This window comes from Heptranchias perlo, chromosome 8, assembly GCF_035084215.1.
Source record: "Heptranchias perlo isolate sHepPer1 chromosome 8, sHepPer1.hap1, whole genome shotgun sequence".
Classification (NCBI taxonomy): Eukaryota; Metazoa; Chordata; class Chondrichthyes; order Hexanchiformes; family Hexanchidae; genus Heptranchias; species Heptranchias perlo.
Window position 1 is genome coordinate 23,747,327 of NC_090332.1, and position 12,787 is coordinate 23,760,113.

At 40.4% G+C, this 12,787-nt stretch overlaps 1 protein-coding gene and 1 long non-coding RNA gene across 4 annotated transcripts in view; one reads left to right on the top strand and one right to left on the bottom strand.

Annotated features, from left to right (window-relative positions):
* thada (THADA armadillo repeat containing) overlaps positions 1–12,787 on the top strand; it is a 307,554-nt gene that overhangs the window by 108,687 nt on the left and 186,080 nt on the right. The window lies entirely within an intron of this gene.
* The window catches only part of LOC137324484 (uncharacterized), a 45,525-nt gene that overhangs the window by 31,945 nt on the left and 793 nt on the right, over positions 1–12,787 (bottom strand). The gene's annotated exons all lie outside the window — the stretch shown is intronic.

Here is a 12,787-nt window from a genome sequence, read left to right on the forward strand (position 1 = left end):
AAACATGCTCTCTCCTCATTTTACCAATCTCGTTTTCCTCGAAACCTATACACCTTGATACTGAAATACATACACATTTACTAATTGTAAACAGATGGAAACTAGTAATATAGTAAGGAAATGATGAACTTGGAATATAGTTACAGCTGACATGGGGCTGGAAAATGAATGGATATGGTGAAATGTAAGCACACTATTACATTTGCAGACATAATAAGTCATAGTGGTTGAGGGGTAAGCAATATCTAGAAGTGAAACAATTGGAGCAGGAAATATGAAACTGGAGTTTGAGTTTTTAAAACCAATAACTCAACACAAGTGGCGTTCTATTTAGATTCATTATTTTTAAAAGTTAAACGTTAATACAGAAAAGATGTTTAACTCCTAAGAAAATGACTTCTGCATTATTTAGCTGGAGTGCAAAACATAGTTGTGTTATTTAAGATGCAGGAAAGGTTCAGAAACGTATATGTGTTATTCTTGATTTTTTTTTGGGATCATGGAAAAATGCGTACATTCAATCTGAACGTCAGGAGCTTCATAACTTATCCGCACATCAATTATTGAAAATGACCTATCTGCTATGCATATGATGGCTACATAAGTGATTGTGGGGCCTCTTAGCTAATATAAACCAGGTTGGGAGTTAGGACACACAGAATATCAGCAGTTTATTTTCAGCAGTTTATTTACAGCAATCAAGCAACATCTCTGTAATAACCCAATTGCCTGTTTTAACTGAAACTTAGTTGCTAACATAAAGCAGTAATTTGGTTTGAAACTTCTCATTTTGGCATAGAATTTGAAACATGATGATTATCTAACAGTAAAATATAAATATCATTTAAATCTTCCTCTTCCTCCCCCCAAAAAGCAAATCAAAACATACAGTTTCATGAAACCAATACTGTATTTCAAACTGCTTGTATGTTGTAACCCCATTCAGTTAAGACATTCTTAGTGGATTCAAAGTTGACTCCACTTGCAAGAAGAAAAAGTATATTTGTATTCCTATTTAAAAAATGTTATTTCTCAGAAGAAGCACTATTGCGTTTTTGGGTTTCATACTACAACAACAACAACTTGCATTTATATGGTACCTTTAACGTAGGAAAACATCCCAACCTGCTTCACAGGTGTGTAATTAGACATAAATTGACACTGAGCTAAAGAGGGAGATATTAGGAGAGGTGGCTAACTGCTTGATCAAAGAGGTTTAAGGAAGTCTTAATGGAGAAGAATGAGGTAGAGGGGTGGAGAGGTTCAGGGAGAGAATTCCAAAGCTTAGAGCCTTGAAACCACTGCCACCAGTGATGGGGCAAAGGGAATGGTGATGCACAAGAGGCCAGAATTGGAGGAACGCAGAGTTCTTGGAAGGTTGTAGGGCTGAGGAGATTGGAAGGGGCAAGGCGATGAAGGGATTTGAACATGAGGATGAGAATTTTAAGTTGGAAGCATTGGGGGATTGGGAACCAATGTAGGCCAGCAAGCACAGTGGGTGAGTGGGATTTGGTTGCAATAGGATATCGACAGTAGAGTTTTAGATGAGCTGAAGTTTATGGAAGGTGGAGGATGGGAGGCTGGCCAGGAGAGCATGGGAATAGTTGAGTCTGGAAGTGACTAAGGCCTGGATGATGTTTTTGGCAGCCGATGGGCTGTGGCAGGGCTGAAGCAGGCAATGTTAGAGATGGATGTGGGCGGTTTTTGTGATGGAGATGATGGGGGAGGTCAAGTGGAACGTCAAAATTGCGAACAGCCTGGTTCAACCTGTAACAGTAGCCAGGGAGGGGTATGGAATTGGAGGCACAGGTGCATAGTTTGGGCAGGAGCCAAAGATGATAGCTTCGGTTTTCCCAATGTTTAAATGGAAGAAATGGCGGCTCACCCAGGACTGGATGTTGGACAAGCAGACCAACTACACTGAGGCAGTGGAAGGGTCAGGAAAGGTGGTGAGAGGTAGAACAGGGTGTTGCCAACATACATGTGGAACCTGACGCTATAATTTTAGATGATGTTGCCAAGGGGCAGTTTATAGATGAGGAAGAGGAGGGAGCCAAGGGTAGATCTTTTAGGGATTCCAAGGTAATGGTGCAGGGGCAGGAAGAGAAGCTATTGCTGAAGATGCACTGGCTATGAATGGATAGCTAAGAGTGGAACTAAACCCTCTCAGGTGGATGTAAAAGATCCCTTGGCATTATTTCAAAGAAGAGCAGAGGAATTATCCCCGGTGTCTTGACCAGCATTTATCCTTTAGCCAAAGTTACTAAAACGGATTATCTGGTCATTATCACATTGCTGTTTGTGGGAGCTGGCTGTGCGCAAATTGGCTGCCGCGTTTCCTACGTAACAACAATGACTACACTCCAAGAAGTACTTCATTGATTGTAAAGTGCTTTTGAGATGTTCTGAGGTAGTGAAAGGTGCTATATAAATGCATGTCTTTTCTTTCCTTCATTCATGCATTCGCTCACGGTTCCACTCAGCTGGACAACAGACAAGAGGTGTTGGAGAAGGATGGAGTGGTTGACAGTGCCTACAGTAGCAGAGAGGTTGAGAAAGACGTGAGGGACCATGGTTACAGTCATAGAGGATGCTATTTATGACTGGAAAGATGGGCACAGATTTGGGAGTTGACACAGCAGAACTTGGGAGTGGAAAGGGAGATTAGAGATGGTGTTGTAGTTTGCAAGGAAAGGGATTGGTGATAGTTTTTTTGAGCAAGGGGTAATGAAGGCAGTTTTGAAAGGGAGGGGGACAGCACCTAAGGAGCGGGAACCACTTACAATGTCAGGTAGGGAGCCAGGAATGGAAGTTGGATGGTCAGTCAGAATGGAAACGAGAGAGCGGGTAGGTGTAGGTCTCATGGACAAGATGAGCTCGGAGGGGGCATGAGGGGAGATGGGAAAGAAACTAGTGAAAGACACTGGTTCATGGCGAGGATGGGAGGAAGCTTGGATTGGTGGGCAAGGGGTGGGGGATTTGGCAGAGAGAGCTGAACAGATTGTCTCAATCTTAGTAACAAAGAAGTCCATGAGCTCCTTGCATTTGTTGGATGTGAGAGTGACAGGGAGAGGGGTTTAAGGAAAATGGTTTGGCATGAAGAAGCGAAGTTGGGGATGAACTTTGCATTCCAGGATGATCCTGGAATAGTGAGCCATTGTGACAGAGGAGAGTAGGGCCTGATGGTTCTTGATGTGATCCAGCCAGATCTTATGATGGATGGCTAAACCAGTTGTGTGCAAGATGATGTCAGGAAGCATTTCTTCAGACAAAGGGTAGTGGAAATCTGGAACTCTCCCTCAAACAGCTGTTAAAGCTAGGTTAATTGAAAAATTCAAAATGGGTAGATTTTTCTTAGGTAAGGGTATTAAGGGATATGGAGCAAAGGCGGGTAAATGGAGTTGAGGTACAGATCAGTCATGATCTAATTGAATGGTGGAACGGACTCGAGGGGCTGAATGGCCTATTCCTGTTCCTATGATAAATTCAAATCTGATATTTTGCTCAGGTTCAGGCTCCTCAACCACTCTAAGTGGATCTTGCATCTCCTACGATCCAAATCATATCTTTACCTGCCCAAAATCTAGCTAAAAAAGGAACAAGAGCCCTGGTTTAAAACCCTTGCCATTATATACTGGCTTATTGGAATGTACCAGTTGTCACCACATGATTCCCCTCTCTTTTTGTTAGGTGCATTTAATGTACATTCAGTCAGCTCATGATTTGGGCTATAAAGCAGCAGAAAGACATATTTAAAATAGAAGCGGTAAATGAACAGTATTCAATGCAAAACAGTATATTTTCAGTAATTTGTAAACTTTGTGATTCTTCATGGTGCATGTGAAAAGCAATGAAGACCTTTGTGATTCTTCATGGTGCGTGTGAAAAGCAATGAAGACTCCTCTCCCTTGACTATCTCAACATGTATTAAACCTTGATGTTCACTTCTTACATAGTGAAATCTACCATGTAGTTTCCAGCTGCTGGTTGCAGACTTGTAGACTGACTTATGCGTCAACGTCATCCACAGAAGCATCATTCCAAATTCTTTGAAGATGGACTGAAACAAAGCCCATTCAGAAAAGCCAGCAATTCCCTTAATTATATTAGATGGTTAGCCATTCTTTGTCAAATGCATAAGCTGTTTGTCCCTAATTTGACATACCTGTGATAGTTGGAACTTTAAGCTTCATCCATCCAGCTGTCTTAAGATACTATAAAATACCAAAGCCTCTGCATTCAATTGACATTATCCTACTAAAACCATCCTTTTTGATAGAAACCCAGACTAAGATGCAGATTAATTGGCCTTTACCTGCCTGAACAAAATGTGTATTTCTATACATTATAGAAAAAGCCCCCAGGGGCGATATTTAACCCACGGTGTACTGTTACTGATAGTAAGGAATTGAAATCAGTAATCTATTACAGAAACAATAACATTTTTATCGCAAGCAGATAAAAGGGTTGAACTCAGCCCATGAATTAGAGCTAACGTCATTGTTTGCACTGTGTGTGCTCAAGCAACACAGTCATTTGAGACTGATGTCTGATGTGTAGAAGCAGAGCAGGCTTCTTTCTGAAAATCAAGGGAAGTGGGGATGTTGTGCTGACTGACTCCTGCAACTAGTATAAACCAAACCTGTTTTGATGATGTGATTGCAGGTAGTTTTCCAGGAAGTGAAGAATAAATATGCTATAAAGGTTCAGTCGCCAGTGGTTATTGCAATATGCAATATATTTTGACAAATCAAATATGTCGAGTTCAAATGGAGGTTTGTTCAAAGCACACAACAGGTGAATTTCTCTCCTATGTGTCACAAATAAGTAATTACTTATTGGTCAGTTTTCTTGAAATTTTAAACATTATTTTAGAAAAACACAATCACTGCTCTGTCCACCTTAGTGTAAACAATTGAATGTTTTTAAGAACACTGAAATTTATTAATCACTCAAATGCAAAAAAAGGCAAAGCTTTTTCATATTGGAAATGTTTTCTTCATAGCTAACATGAACCATGGAACAAATAAGCAATCTGTGCCTTTCCCCCCTCCCCCCAATGAAGTAATCAAGCCCAGATGTGCGGCCAGCATCTCCCCATAGTTGGAAATTCAAGATCTTATTTACTGATGTCACCATAGTTTGCCCAAAGCTTGTAACAGCTCAATTTAGCCATTTTGCCTCACTCACCGATTAGGGTGCACAAAATTTGCAATATACACAATTTATAAAACTATCAAAGGTAATATTAGAATTATTGATGCCATCGAACTGTTGAATACTTTGGAATTTTAACCCCCAAGAATGGTTGGATTGGGGGCGGGTAGGTAGTGGAAATCATTGATTTTTGTAGCCTGACCGCAACCCGGCTCCAACGTGCCCACTTCTGGGTTTAACATATCTCTAATTACTGCCGGCGGGCGGGTAGTTAGCGCATCAATTAAGATCATTGAGGTAGGTATTTTTTAATTGATTCTTAAACATAAACAAATTTAATGCTTCCTGCACAAGTTTCCTGGGGCTTCTGAATCTCCCCAGTGAAACGGAGGTGAGATTCTGCCGGAGTTGATTTGGGCTTCTAAACCTGTGATTGACCCATCTCAATAAAAGCTCTGATATTGCAGATGCTCTCTCAGTTCTCTCAGGTGAATGTTTGGCTGAGGGTTCTTTGTTGAGACTGAGATTTCTTGTGTTGAGATAGCTTTAGCAAAACTTTGGAGCCTCTCAAACTGACAAGATCATGATGGGGGGGCGCAATGGATGTATTTGAGAGGACATCTGAGGAGGAGGAAAATGACCATCCACGGCAGCCACGTCGTACTGTGTTGGGATCTGCAGGTGTACAAGGCAGAGGTGCATAACAATGATGAAATAGAGGGGAGCAACAGAGGGGCCAAGGTCACAGGAGACACTACCCACGTGAGAGGGTATACAGGCAGAGGCTGAGCTTCTTGGACTTCTCTGAGGAGCAGTGCCTACGCAGGCTCAGATTGAGTTGGCAGGTGGTCGCATATATATGCAGCCTCCTTGAGGAAGAGCTGTTCCCTGCTGGACCTGGTGGCCACGAGTTGCCCGTCACAGTAAAAGTAAGCACTGCCCTCAATTTATTTGCCACTGGATCCTTTCAGGGCGCCACCAGTGACTGTGTAATGAGGACGTCTTTTCCTGTTGCTAAGACTGGCCTACGTTAAGAAAGTCTGTGAATAAGCACATCTTTGGGTCATTAACAAGTTACATTACATAGAATTTACAGCACAGAAACAGGCCATTCGGTCCACCAGGTCTATGCCGGTGTTTATGCTCCACACAAGCCTCCTCCCACCCTACTTCATCTAACCCTATCTGCTTTTCCTTCTATTCCATTCTCCCATTCTCCCACATGTGTTATTCTAGCTTCCTCTTAAATGCATCTATGTTATCGACCTCAACTACTCCATGCATTAGCAAGTTTGTTGCTGTTGGTGAGGGAAGTTTGTCGATTGACAAGTTTCTAAATTCCTAGCTCTTGTGCAAGAAAAAAAACAGCATGAAATGACAGCCTTTTTCGTTTTATATACTTTTGACACTTCGTAGTGCAACACCTGACATGTGACTGACATGAACCAGGTGCACAATTTTCATGAGATTTTTCTGATCAGCAGGCCAGGTTTTTAGATGTCCTCAAATACAGCGGAATGAAAAGTTAATGAAAAATGCAAGAAAGAAAATGGAAAGGAAGAAAATATGAACATGTAATTAATAAGTTTAAATCTTTAACGAGATGTCTTGTATTTAAAAAAAACACTAAATCGCTACATGCCCTGACGATGCTGTAAACACGATGTACTGAAATAGCATATCCTCCTTCCCTTCGCTGCCACCAACAGTATGATCAGTAGATACGGCATTTCAGAACTTTTCAACAAGCATGGTAACATTTTGACAATCAGAAAAAATATTTTCTTTGTGAAAAGATTTGCATCACCAAATCGATCTTATTTTCACACTTTGAAACCAGCTACAACTTCAGATAAGTGCACCTGAATCAGTCCTGTTTAACTACATAATTGATATGATCAAAGCTCAATTTTTGCTGGGTCATAACAGATGACACAATTGTTTTTTTGTATGGAATGCTGTTTTAAAATAAACAATACTAAAATTTTCTTTGTGTAGTCTGAGGTATGTCCCCAGAGGTCAAATGAATCACTAATGTTTCAGTGACTCAATGGAAGGTTCTTTTCCAAAATAGTTTGTTATACCGGTTTCGCCTGGTATCAACCTTGTTTTCAGTTTCTGTTTTTATCACATGCTTTAAGGTATGGCACGTTAGTTTGTGTTGAGTCCAAGGACATTTTCCTCCTATTCTGAGTGTTCCAATCAAATTAAAAGTTGTAATAATGCCAGGGACAATTTACTGGGACCCGAAAAAAATAATAAAGCCTAATTCATTTTATATTACAAAAGAGTGTCACATTACTGTGGTAACAAGTTAAATTGAATTTATTTGAAACGATGCTGTACGGTAATCCTACATGGATTAGCTGGTAGACTTTGACAAGTGATGCAAATCAGAGGGTTCATTGTCTATTGTAAAAGTGTGCGAGAATTTGAGCGCCCCTAATTGGAAGTAAAAAATCTTCTATTTGTTGAATTTTGAGGAGTTGGACACAGTTGTGGCCTAAGGTGGGAAAATTGATGTGTTTAAGAAAGGTCATTGCTAAAAAGAATTACTTTCTTCCTGAAGAAAGTCAGGTTTCAAAATTGTTCTTGAAAGTTGCTAATTTTGATGAAAAGCAATTTTACAAATTTAAAATCAGTAACATAACATAAGCTCTAGTTTCTGGTATCTCTCCAATGGTTCTTGACTAAAAAAAGCTATGGTGACTGAGGTATTAACTTGGTTTTTGAATTTTTGAGAATGTTTTTCTTCAATCAGAAAATCTTACTTGACAAAACTTTCCAAGTAAGATGTTTGGGAGTGAGGACATAAAAGCTGTTTAATACGATGAAAACCAAAGTTATCCTGTTATGAAAGAGTTGAGGCCAAATTTAATTTAAGACCATTCATTTGATTTTTAGAGTACAGTTTTCAAAGAGAGGAAATAAAACGTTTAGTCTAGTCTGAAAAGATCCAGACTAACCAGAAATCAGAATATTTTTAATGCTTGCAGCTAAAACTTTTGAATGGATGCTTGACTGCAGACATTCTGAAGCCTGGTACACTTTTTAATATTTTTATTATAATCAGGAAGTATTTTGAGTGCATTGAAAGATAAACTAGAAATATACTTTTAACATATGGTAAATGATGACTTGAGTTTTCTTAAAGGCTGAACTCTGATACTTTGTTTGCTGAACAAACTACAGATGTGTTTAAACTGTGCTTGACAAGGAGGAGAGATTATGATGGTAGTTACGACATTTGATTTGGCTGAAAGTGGAAATTTTATAGATAGTGAAATACCAGAAGCTCTTTACTCAGATACCACATTATCAGAGAAATCCTTTAGAGTTGTGCCAAAAGATTATTTTGATTGACTAGTCCACCAGTCTGTTTTGCATTGAGTCTTTGTGGCATACAATTGTTCAATAGTTAGTCATGGAGAGTAGGCCTGCAGTTTGGGATTGTAATTCAGGATCCCGTGTTGATAGCAGTTGTGCAGCTTGATGTACAAATTTGGTGTGCTATAGAATGTGTCAGACAAAGCTTAAAGCAATTTTAATGTGTACCATTTGGAATTGTAGGTAATCTGTTCTCATGGTGAAATTGATTTCTATTAGCTTTTGCACAAAACATCTCTGGAATACTCACCGTTCTTGACAAGTAATGGTCGGGGTTGTATCTGGAGACTAAAATACCTTCAGGGACCACTCAGCGGCCTCCAAGGACCTCCCACCCTACCTTTCCTGCTTGATCTAAGCTTCTTGCCAAGGAATGACTTCCTTAACATCTGTATTAAATGTTAGCATTTATATTAAAATTCTTGAATCTAGTGCTCATTTCATGTTTGTCACAATTTTGTCACTTCTGGGTATCATGCGTGGGTTTAAGGTCTAGGAATTATTTTTAACTAAGGTGTGTATACTTTCTTTTCAGTACTCCTAGCACTAGGTGGCATTGCTGCTCTTTCAAATGCCGTCTTCCAGGTAAGGGAAGCAAGAGGGAGGGGATGGGAAAGCTGATGCTGAGGACTGCAGGTTGCATTTTCACCACCCATAGAAAAGGTGGTCAATAGTCATTGGTAGCTCTCTGAAAGAAAAGAAAAAAGGAACAGATAGAAGCAGAGAAGATGAGATGGGGAGAGAAAAACAGAAGAGGAGAGACACAAAGAGAAATAACAACTTGACAACAGACAGATAAGATAGACACCGTATCCTCCGACTTAAAGTGTGCAATGCTGCAGGAGATCCATTAATGATATGTTAAAAATTTTGAATTTAGCACACGCTATTTGTCATGCTTGGTTATTACTTTTTAAACGCATGGTATGTGTACTTAACACTATACTTACTTTTCAGTCCTCCTGTTACCAGGTGGTGCTTCTGAACCTCCAAATTCCATTCCTCCTCACTCTCAGCTGAGGTAACTTTTTTTATTCTTAGTTTGACTTTTACAAAACTTTCATTCTTCTTTCTCCCACATTGGGCCTCTCCTTTTCCCACTGCTTCCTCTGCTTTTTCTGTCTATGGTGCCAAAGGCCCCCGCATCCCGGCGCGCTGAGCCTACTGCCAACTTTTCGCTGTCTCCCTTCCATCCTGCCTATCTTTACTAGCTTGGCCTGGCGTGGCTCCTTGGCTGCTCCCAGGCCTGCTGGTTATTATTGACCGGTTTCCCAGTGTTCCAAGTTCAATGCCGGAAAACCAGTGAACAGTAGGCCCAGGGGTGTGGAGTTACTATCAGAAGGGTTTTGGATCATGGTGCTGCTGCACGTGGAAGGGCTAAGAAATGAATTAAGGTAGGTGGCATAGGGGAGGGCAGAAGAACTTTTGGACAAGTGTGTAAAGATGCAAACATAGAAAATAGGAGCAGGAGTAGGCCATCCGGCCCTTCGAGCCTGCTGCTCCATTCAGTATGATCATGGCTGATCCTCTATCTCAATACCGTACCCCTTGGTGCCTTTTGTGTCTAGAAATCTATCTAGCTCCTTCTTAAATATATTTAGTGACTTGGCCTCCACAGCCTTCTGTGGTAGAGAATTCCACAGGTTCACCACCTTCTGAGTGAAGACATTTCTCCTCATCTCAGTCCTAAATGTCCTACCCCGTATCCTGAGACTGTGACCCCTCGTTCTGGACATATTAGAAAGGAAAGGCGGAACAACACAACAGAAATAGAAGCACAAAAGACAAAGACGCGGAAACAAAAGACCACAAAGAGGTAAAGCAGAATCAACAGAAATAAACAATGAAAATGAGAGACACACCTAGCAACATGAAGATAATAGTAAATTATTTGTAGAATAATTGTTGCAGTTTAAAATGTCTTTAACTAGCTCATAATAGCTGAAATCCATTCTGTGAACCAATGTTATCACAATCGGGTGTATTACACTGTTCCAAACCACAGTCATTGCCAAAATTTGGGGTACTGTCGGTTTCTAGGCTGTTGAACTTTCTCTATGACTAACTTAACCAAATACACTTGTTTTGTAACTTAGTTTTTTTTCCCAGTAAAGTCAGACTATTCACAAAAAAAAAGACGAGAATTGGAGTCAAGTAACAAGGCATGTTGAATATTTCTGTGCTAGAATTTTAGTGCCAGAATTTTAGACTGGTCGGAAGACAGTAATTTTTTTTTGCTGGGGCAGCAGTTCCGTCTTCAGAGCTAAGAAGTAGTGTTATTGATATAATGCTACCGGTTCAGTCAGTTTCACTGGTTTGTTCAATATTTCCATCACAGTAAGACTAGAAACCCAGGCTGATTCATGGTGATTACTCTTTTTGTTAAATTTTTATTCAAAAATAAGCAGTTAGGTTGTCAAAAGTGTGAGTGTTCGGCACCCCGATACAAAATGCCCAGCAGGATTCCTGTTTCTGCACCATTGAACGTCAAAATGTGTTTCATGGAATGCCTTGAACAAACAATTCATGTCTGTTTTGGTATTCCGAGGGAGAGGACAAATTGCATTTTAGATTTTTTTCAAAGTTTCTTCCATTGTGTTAACAGCTTTCACTTAAGTTGCATAATGGATAGCTGAAAACTTGCTTTTTAAGAATTATTTTACAAGATTCCTCAAAGTACTCCATGGTCTGATTCCTTTAAGTTGCTTTACCCGTGAAGTATTTTTCAATTGGCTTTTTCCTCACTTTTTTATGGTCTTGTGTACTTGCATATTTTCTGCATCCTTGCACAAGTTAAGGAAAGTTGTTACAAATTTTCAATAGGAAACAAAGCTAACCTAGGTGTGCCAGCCTTTACTTGTCTCTAAAACTCTGTTAATTGTAAAAACTTTTTCATTTAGTTATTGAAACCCTGAATGATCACCAAATGGGGAAAAAGCTGAACTCAGTCATCGACTTGATGTTTTATTCAGTAACTTTACACATCGCTGCTCTTTAGTGCGAGATGTTCAGCATTGTTTGCCTTGGCAGATCCCTGTGTTCTTTTGTCGTTTTAAGTAGATTTGCAATTAATGAGTTGAAAGGTAGAACCTATTTGTACTCTGAACCATTCAGTGACCTTCCTTGTTTTTATATCTGACTTTTAGGTGACACCTTCATGGTACCTTGCTGTTAATAGACTGGGCATTTCATACAATAAAAAGATTTAGATTTCATGGACAATGCTTAACTTAAAATGTCAGAGCTTTGCACTTTTTTTTGTTGCCAATTTTCCTACCTCTTAAAGGCAGTGACTCTCGCTGAGGTACAATCCTACGTGTGCTAGCAGCCTTCCAGTACCTAGTCCAAATAGCCATTCATAACTCTGAACCTGGACATTGGGTATTGGGCTATTCAATTGTGGAGGGCATAATAGCCAAGCATAGCTGAGTCCACATATGCTCACTTTACAGCATGATAGACTGGTTACTCTAGCGCAGGAACCCTGTATTTTTTGTTTAGTTTCTGCCTAGCCCAGGGGTGCTGAAGCCAATTGTAGTGGCCCAACTGCTATGTTGGCTGAGATCCGCTGACTCAGCACAGACCAGATATCTAAGTCCCTCAGGTCTGTACTGCTTAATGCTGCAACATCGAGTGATGTTTTTCCCTGCCAGGCCATCGGGGAGGCCTTTTGTTCTATGGCCCATCGACAATTGTGCTTGCCTTTTATACTAGAGAGAATCAGAATATCTGGAGGAAGTAAATGAGGATGGTATGTATAAAAGATACATTATGAAGATGCCTGTGATCAGTTTGGCTCAGTTTGTAGAAGTATTACCTCTGATTCGGAAAACTGTTGTTTCAAGTCCTACTCCACAATTGGGAGGACATGATGTAAACTGACCATACAGTTCATGTAAAATTTGATCATCTATTACACCACCAGCAGGATACTGTATGCATCGTCTCTCGTGCTTTATTCAAAATGACCGTCTCTGAACACATGAGAGTAGAAATCCGTTCGCGCCGGCATGTACCGGGCGCAGGATTTAATTCCTATGCCTGAATGGGCAAGCCAGAGGAGTACCCAATATGGACCTCGGGCCATATTTAAATGACACCGGCGAGCTGCAGACACTTACTGGGCGTCTCCAGGCAGCTTGGCGTGAAGAGGCTTCCAATATCTGGCCAATTCGCCACCAGTCGTGGGCCTCAGATAAGTACTTAAAGGGGAAGGTGGTATGAGGAGAGGGGTTCGATCAGG